Here is a 6,433-nt window from a genome sequence, read left to right as displayed (position 1 = left end):
AAACTTTTTAAGCTCCCTAACGATCGACCAGGAGGGAGAGAACATGCCAGTTGGGCATGTGTCTCTGCCAGGGTCCTACTCGAGTTTAGGACAAGCTCCTGACAAGAGCGTGCTCCACAGGGAGCTGGCTTCCAGTACCAGACCTGTTGGCAGACCAGCTCTGTGTTACAATGATGTCGGCAAACGTGATGTGAAGGCTGGCAACGTTAACCCCACCATGTGGGAATCACTTGCACACAACCGCATTGCCTGGAGACAGGCAGTCAAGTCATATATCAGTGACCAGAGGAAAAAATGACCACTGGGAGGAGTGCAGATAGAAGAAATTCCATAGTGCACTTGCAGCAGCACAACCAGATGCCTTCATCTTCCCCAGCTGCAACAAAACATGTCTCACCCATATTGGTCTCTACTGCCGCAGCAGGTGCTGCAACCTTCCAACAGTTTGACTTCACCCCCAAAGGTGCACTCCTCCATTTGTCTCCTGAGACAGACAGATGGGAACAACAACTAACCAAACAAGCTATAGGCGTCAACGTAATTCAAGGAACAGGCATAAAACAATTCATATGCAGGCATGGAAATATTGTTCAGATCCATGTTTATGCACTTAGTCAGCTGCTTGGCTCATACTATTAAGCACCTAGGGAAAATGTTTTGGTCCAAATGTGTCTGTGCTCTTCCTAAACAGGGAAATTCACACGGCATTTTTCACCTCTCATCGCATGAAGGTCACGGTTCCACAACACTTAATCGTTATTAATGCAATCTTTTAATACCGTTTGTGCTGCAGATATTTGCTGCAGGGTTAAACATGGGCTAAATGAATTGTTTGCTGTAGAGATGACTGTGGTGCAGTGAGAGAGTGGGATATTGTTTGTACAGATTGCTGAAGCCAAAAAGAAAACCAGAATGTTCTGCATATATTGTGGGCAGCTTAAAAACCAAACACAATTCGGCTAGATTAAAATAGGAACGCATTGCCCCCATATAATGAGGGACATTATGTAAAGCCCAGAATATGTTTCTGGAATCGCTGCAGATTGCATTTAAGAACATCCTCTCTCCTTGATTTCCTTCTGGTGGCTGAATTGCCACCTAGAGAGCAAGGGGCTGCAACGCCCTGGCAGCCATCATAAAGAAAAAACTATGCATGGAGAAAGGGATCTCAGTTTATTTTCAAAATGTATGTAAACCTGCTATGTTATGGATGTTACTGATTATATAATAGCAGCACTTTGGGAACATAAAGAAACACAGCCTGAGTTGACAGCCCCTGCCTCTTTATTACGTTATGTCATTGTTTAAAGACCCAAATATAGTTCACCTTTTCCAGCAAAGGGTTTCAGTGCGCAACAGAGGGTGCCTGTGCAGTTAAATAGAGAAGAAAGCACTTGTCAAAACGGGTTGCAACTATTGTTAGCAATTGTGAACTCAGCACGGCATGGTTGCCTTTTTTAGATGTGTGTATGTATGTAAATCACCAAGCTCCAAAGGCCTCATTGCCTGCTATGCATATTACATCTCAAGATAACCGGGAGATGGATGTTTATAAATCAGAGTTATCAGTGAAATAAACATAGTAAAGCTATTTTTATTGTGATCACTGAAACATCAAATGCTCAGAGGAAAGGTCATACCTCTTCAAAGAACATAATGTGTATTCATCATAATCTTTCAAAATAAATTAACAATTGGGCTTGTCGTTTTTGAGTAAACAGTGCCATCACATGGCAAGTAAACAAAAATGAATGCAGAGAATGGATCGTTGGGTTTGCTTCCATTTATAGAGGAACAATGTCAAGATGCATCCTTCCTCTAATGTGCTTTTTTATAGCTTTTTCAGCACCCTGTGAATACTTTTTCATTCACCCACATTTTTAACTCAGGCTGCAAATAGTTTTATACTATCTCTGTTGCAAACTTTTTTCCTATCTTTCATTGTTTATTGTTGATTTTAATTATCTTATATTGTATTTTTTAAATTATAATTGGTATAAGCCGTGAGGAAATATTTATTGATGGGTGGCTATAGAAATTTTGGGTCATGTCCCAATCTCTTCCCCCATCCCACACCCCACCTGAGAATAGAGGAACAGAAAAGCATGTTATTTCTTCCTTTCCTTTTACCTAAAGCATCCCTGTACAGGGCAGGGCAGGGCAGGGAGGTTTTCTTTAACCTTGCAGCATGCACCCCCCAATTCTAATCTCCCAGGCATAGTTAGAGACTTGAGCAGGCACATTCTGTCTCCTCCTCCTACCAGTTGCCTTTCCTCCCCACCCCATCAGCATTTTTGTATTCCATACATCCTATAAGCAAACAGGTTTATGTCAGAACATTTGATCCTGCCCCTTTTCTTTTAATTTATAAATGTGTTTCTAAATATATACTCCTGCATACCTAAGGAGTTCACTGTCTTGTTCTGGGGTAGCTCCATTTCACTTCCAAAATGACATCTTCCCAAGTTTGCTATTATTATTTGGGTAGATGGGAAGATGCAATGACATTATGCCAGCGTGATTAATGTGGCAGCAATTAAATTACACTGTCCTAATGTCATTGCATCTTGTACCTCTTACATTCTTGTACCAACAATGTTACCTAACAAGTTCCATTAAAAGGAATACTAAGAAAACGACACAAGCCACTTTTATTTTTAATTGGCTACCACAGTTTTAAAATATCAGGAAAATTGTTAAGTTGTGGGTGAACATATCAAATGACACAGCGATTCTTCAAACAGCTCTTGTTTATTCACAGGCCAGAACAGAACTGAACTGAAGGGTTCAGCCAGCCTGCTTATATAGAGCTCCACTACAACGCAACTGTAACTATTTTCTGTAACTATCCAATCACTGAACGTCACTTTCAATCCCTTATTTGCATATGTGGACCTGAGTGAAAACTATCTACAGTATCCCCCTGCTGGCCCAGGGTGAGAGCTTCAGTACATAACAAAAATGATGCCCCCTAATAATCAGAATGGAAGGAAGTTTACTGGGCCTAATGCAATATTGTGGTTTCTCAGCATTTCTTTCTTCTGTAACAGTCAGAAAGGCTGCCTTTTCATCCTTATAAAGAGGTATCTAATACCTTTCTATTAATTAGAGAAAAGGTGGAAACTGAGAGCAGATACTGACAAGAGATTATCTCCAGCTGTCACTGATCTGTAACAAAGTGCTTTCATTTCAGTGAGTCTCTTTCAAACTTACCATATTTTTCACTCCATAAGACGCACTTTTTTCCTCCTAAAAGGTATGGGGAAATGTCTGTGCATTTTATGGAGCAAATACGTGGTCTGGAGCCGAATTGCCCAGGGGCAAAAAGCAGATCGTGCTTTTTTTTTTTTTAGGAAGAGGGAAGGGGGTGTTGAAACAAAGCCGCTGAGCAGCTGATCAGCAAGCGATCGGGAGGGGAGATAAGGGACTTTAGCAATAAAGGAGGCTGCCGGGGGGGGGGAGTAAAGACATCAAACTTGCAAGGAGAGGAGACAGGAAGATTAAAGCAATGAGGAGAGAAATTAGAAGAAAAGGAGGAGCAAAAAACTGCTCCAGCTAAGGAAAAGACACTAAGGCAAACAACAGGGAAGCGGGTGTTGAAACAAAGCCGCTGAACAGCTGCTCGGCAAGGGATCAGGAGGGAGATAAGGGACTCTAGTGATAAAGGAGGCTGCCTGGGAGGGGAGAGATAAAAGCACATGGATCCTCAGGATTTTTGCATTGGGTCACCCCAAATTCTCCATCAGATCACATAGCATACCCATGGCTACAGCCTGCACCAAAAAAAAAAACACACATCCACTGTTTTGTGGGGCCACAATGGCGCAAAAACATGGTTACAAAGCACGGATCCACATCGATTCTCAGGATTTTTGCATTGAGCTACCCCAAACTCACCATCAAATCACATAACATGTCTGTGGCCATAGCATGAACCACAAAAATCATACATCCACTGTTTCATTCAGAATATTTTTTTCTTGTTTTCCTCCTGTAAAATCTAGGCGCGTCTTATGGTCAGGTACGTCTTATGGACCAAAAAATACGGTGTTTCCCTGAAATAACCGTAAGAGTAAACTCCTTTTCACACTGAGGTGCTAATCTTCCCTCTTAATTTAATCTGAGTGGATAGGAAGTCTTGCTGATATTGCAGTACTGAGAACTTCCTTGCCATTGAGCAGAAAAATCTTATACAGTGGTACCTAGGGTTACAGACGCTTCAGTTACAAGCTCTGCTACCCCAGAAATAGTATCTCGAGTTAAGAACTTTGCTTCAGGATGAGAACAGAAATCGTGTGGTGGTGGCGCGGCAGGAGCGAGAGGCCCCATTAGCTAAAGTGGTGTCTCAGGTTAAGAACAGTTTCAGGTTAAGGACGGACTTCCGGAACAAATTAAGTTCTTAACCTGAGGTACCACTGTACTCGCATTGTGTCAGGACTAGAAATCCAACAACATCCAGCAGACCAGCAACCTCCCTTGGGAGGTTGTAGACCATGGGTAGGCAAACTAAGGCCCGGGGGCCGCATGCGGCCCAATCTGGCCTGTGGACGGTCTGGGAATCAGCGTGTTTTTACATGACTAGAATGTGTCCTTTTACTTAAAATGCATCTCTGGGTTATTTGTAGGGCATAAGAATTCATTCATTATTATTTTTTCAAAATATAGTCCGCCCCTCCCCCCAAGGTCTGAGGGACAGTGGACCGGCCCCCTGCTGAAAAAGTTTGCTGACCCTTGTTGTAGACTCTCATTGTAGGTTTTTAAGCAGAGGTTCAGTGGGCATCCATCATGGATGCTTTAGTTGAGATTCCTGCATTTCAGGGGTTGGACTAGATGACCCTCGGGGTTCCTCCTTCCAACTCTACAATTCTATGAAAATGGCATGGTTCTGTGAAAATGGCATGGTCAGGACAGACACAGTGTTGAACATAGAACATAGTCATTGTGGCTAGCAGGTATGTTTAGGACTTCATGGTCAGGGGCAAGGCTCTTTTTAGATGAGGCAATTCTTCTTTAGATGGTGTAATTCTTCAACTACTTCAAAATGTGGTCGGTCAGCCCTGCCCCATTTGAGAATCCAGGTGCTCATTCTGCCGAGTGGAGTTCTCTGCGTTCTCTGCTCTGATCATGACACCACAGGCAAAGTCTCGCTCACCCTCTCCCCGCAATATTGAGTTAACTCATTATTTTCATTCATGGGGAGTTCCTTGAACGGACACCTGCCTTGATCTATCTCTCTCTCTCTCTCTCTCTCTCTCTCTCTCTCTCTCTCTCTCACTCCCTCCCTCCCTCCCTCCCCACATAGACACACACTGCCATTCCCACACTGCCTCCCCCTCCCCCTGAAGTTTTCTGCTGCTACACCAGGGTAATTCTGCAAGTTATCAGCCCAGACAGCTGGTGTGCAGAAATTTCTTCTCAAGCCTATGGTTTTCTGTGTAGTATCATAGCAAAATTTCAAAATTAAGTATGTTGTTGACAGAAGAAATAAAATTACCATAGCCATTATAGTTTACATTTACATGTACTTTAAAGAAGTCTAAAAACTGCAATCCTAATTTTGGCAGAGGTATTAACAGCAATTTATTTAATAACCAAACTTAATTATCTGGATTATTGGTATTCTAAAGTTTGGCTAATCACCCTTCTGGAAAAGATTTCACACCAACTGACGCTACTGGGGGCTATAGTACTAACCATTGTTCCTTTGCTTTGTGGTATTATTTTATTTCAGATACAAATAGAAGCACATTGCCATTTGCTCCCACCCAATGCATGCAAATGTTTGGATTCTATTATTTCACCCCTTCCATTTAACAGTGTCTTTATTTATTTTTTTCAATCTAAATGGACAATAATGGATGGACACACAAGTTGTGGCATTTCTTTTCTTTTTTGTGTTTATTTAATAGGCTTTGATTAAAGTCTTTGAAGTGGATGAAAGCTTGCTATTCCTGCTGGACTGTATTGTAGTCTTCTTTTCTTTTCACACTGTGGCAATTTTAATTTTATTTCTTTGTGCTTTCCTCACTTCCTGTATTTATGTATGATTGAAAATTCAGTAAAAATATTCAGAGGGGAGGAAAAGAAATAAAATGAAAACGGCAATTCTGGAGAGAGACTTAAAACTCCCTCTCGTGGTTGTTTGAGTTAGGACATCACCATTCCAATTCTTCCATCGTCTGCTTAAAAAGCCTACAGTGGCTGTAGTGAAGGGCCTATGCATTTGTCTCATCCTCCTGCAAGTCTTTGCATATATGTACATATAGAAACACTTGCAGAAGGATGAGACACAAAGGCTGTATTCACACAACATTTTATTCTAGAATGGAGACTGAGTACTTGTGTTTTTTTCTACACTATACGCGCAAAATCTAAATCTACTTCATATCTTTTTGTCCCTGAAAAGTGCTTCTGCATTCTGAAAATAAAAGCT

Source organism: Podarcis filfolensis, assembly GCF_964270895.1.
Source record: "Podarcis filfolensis genome assembly, chromosome: 2".
NCBI classification, from domain to species: Eukaryota; Metazoa; Chordata; class Lepidosauria; order Squamata; family Lacertidae; genus Podarcis; species Podarcis filfolensis.
The sequence above is the reverse complement of the archived record's forward strand: the minus strand, read 5'-3'. Positions refer to the sequence as shown.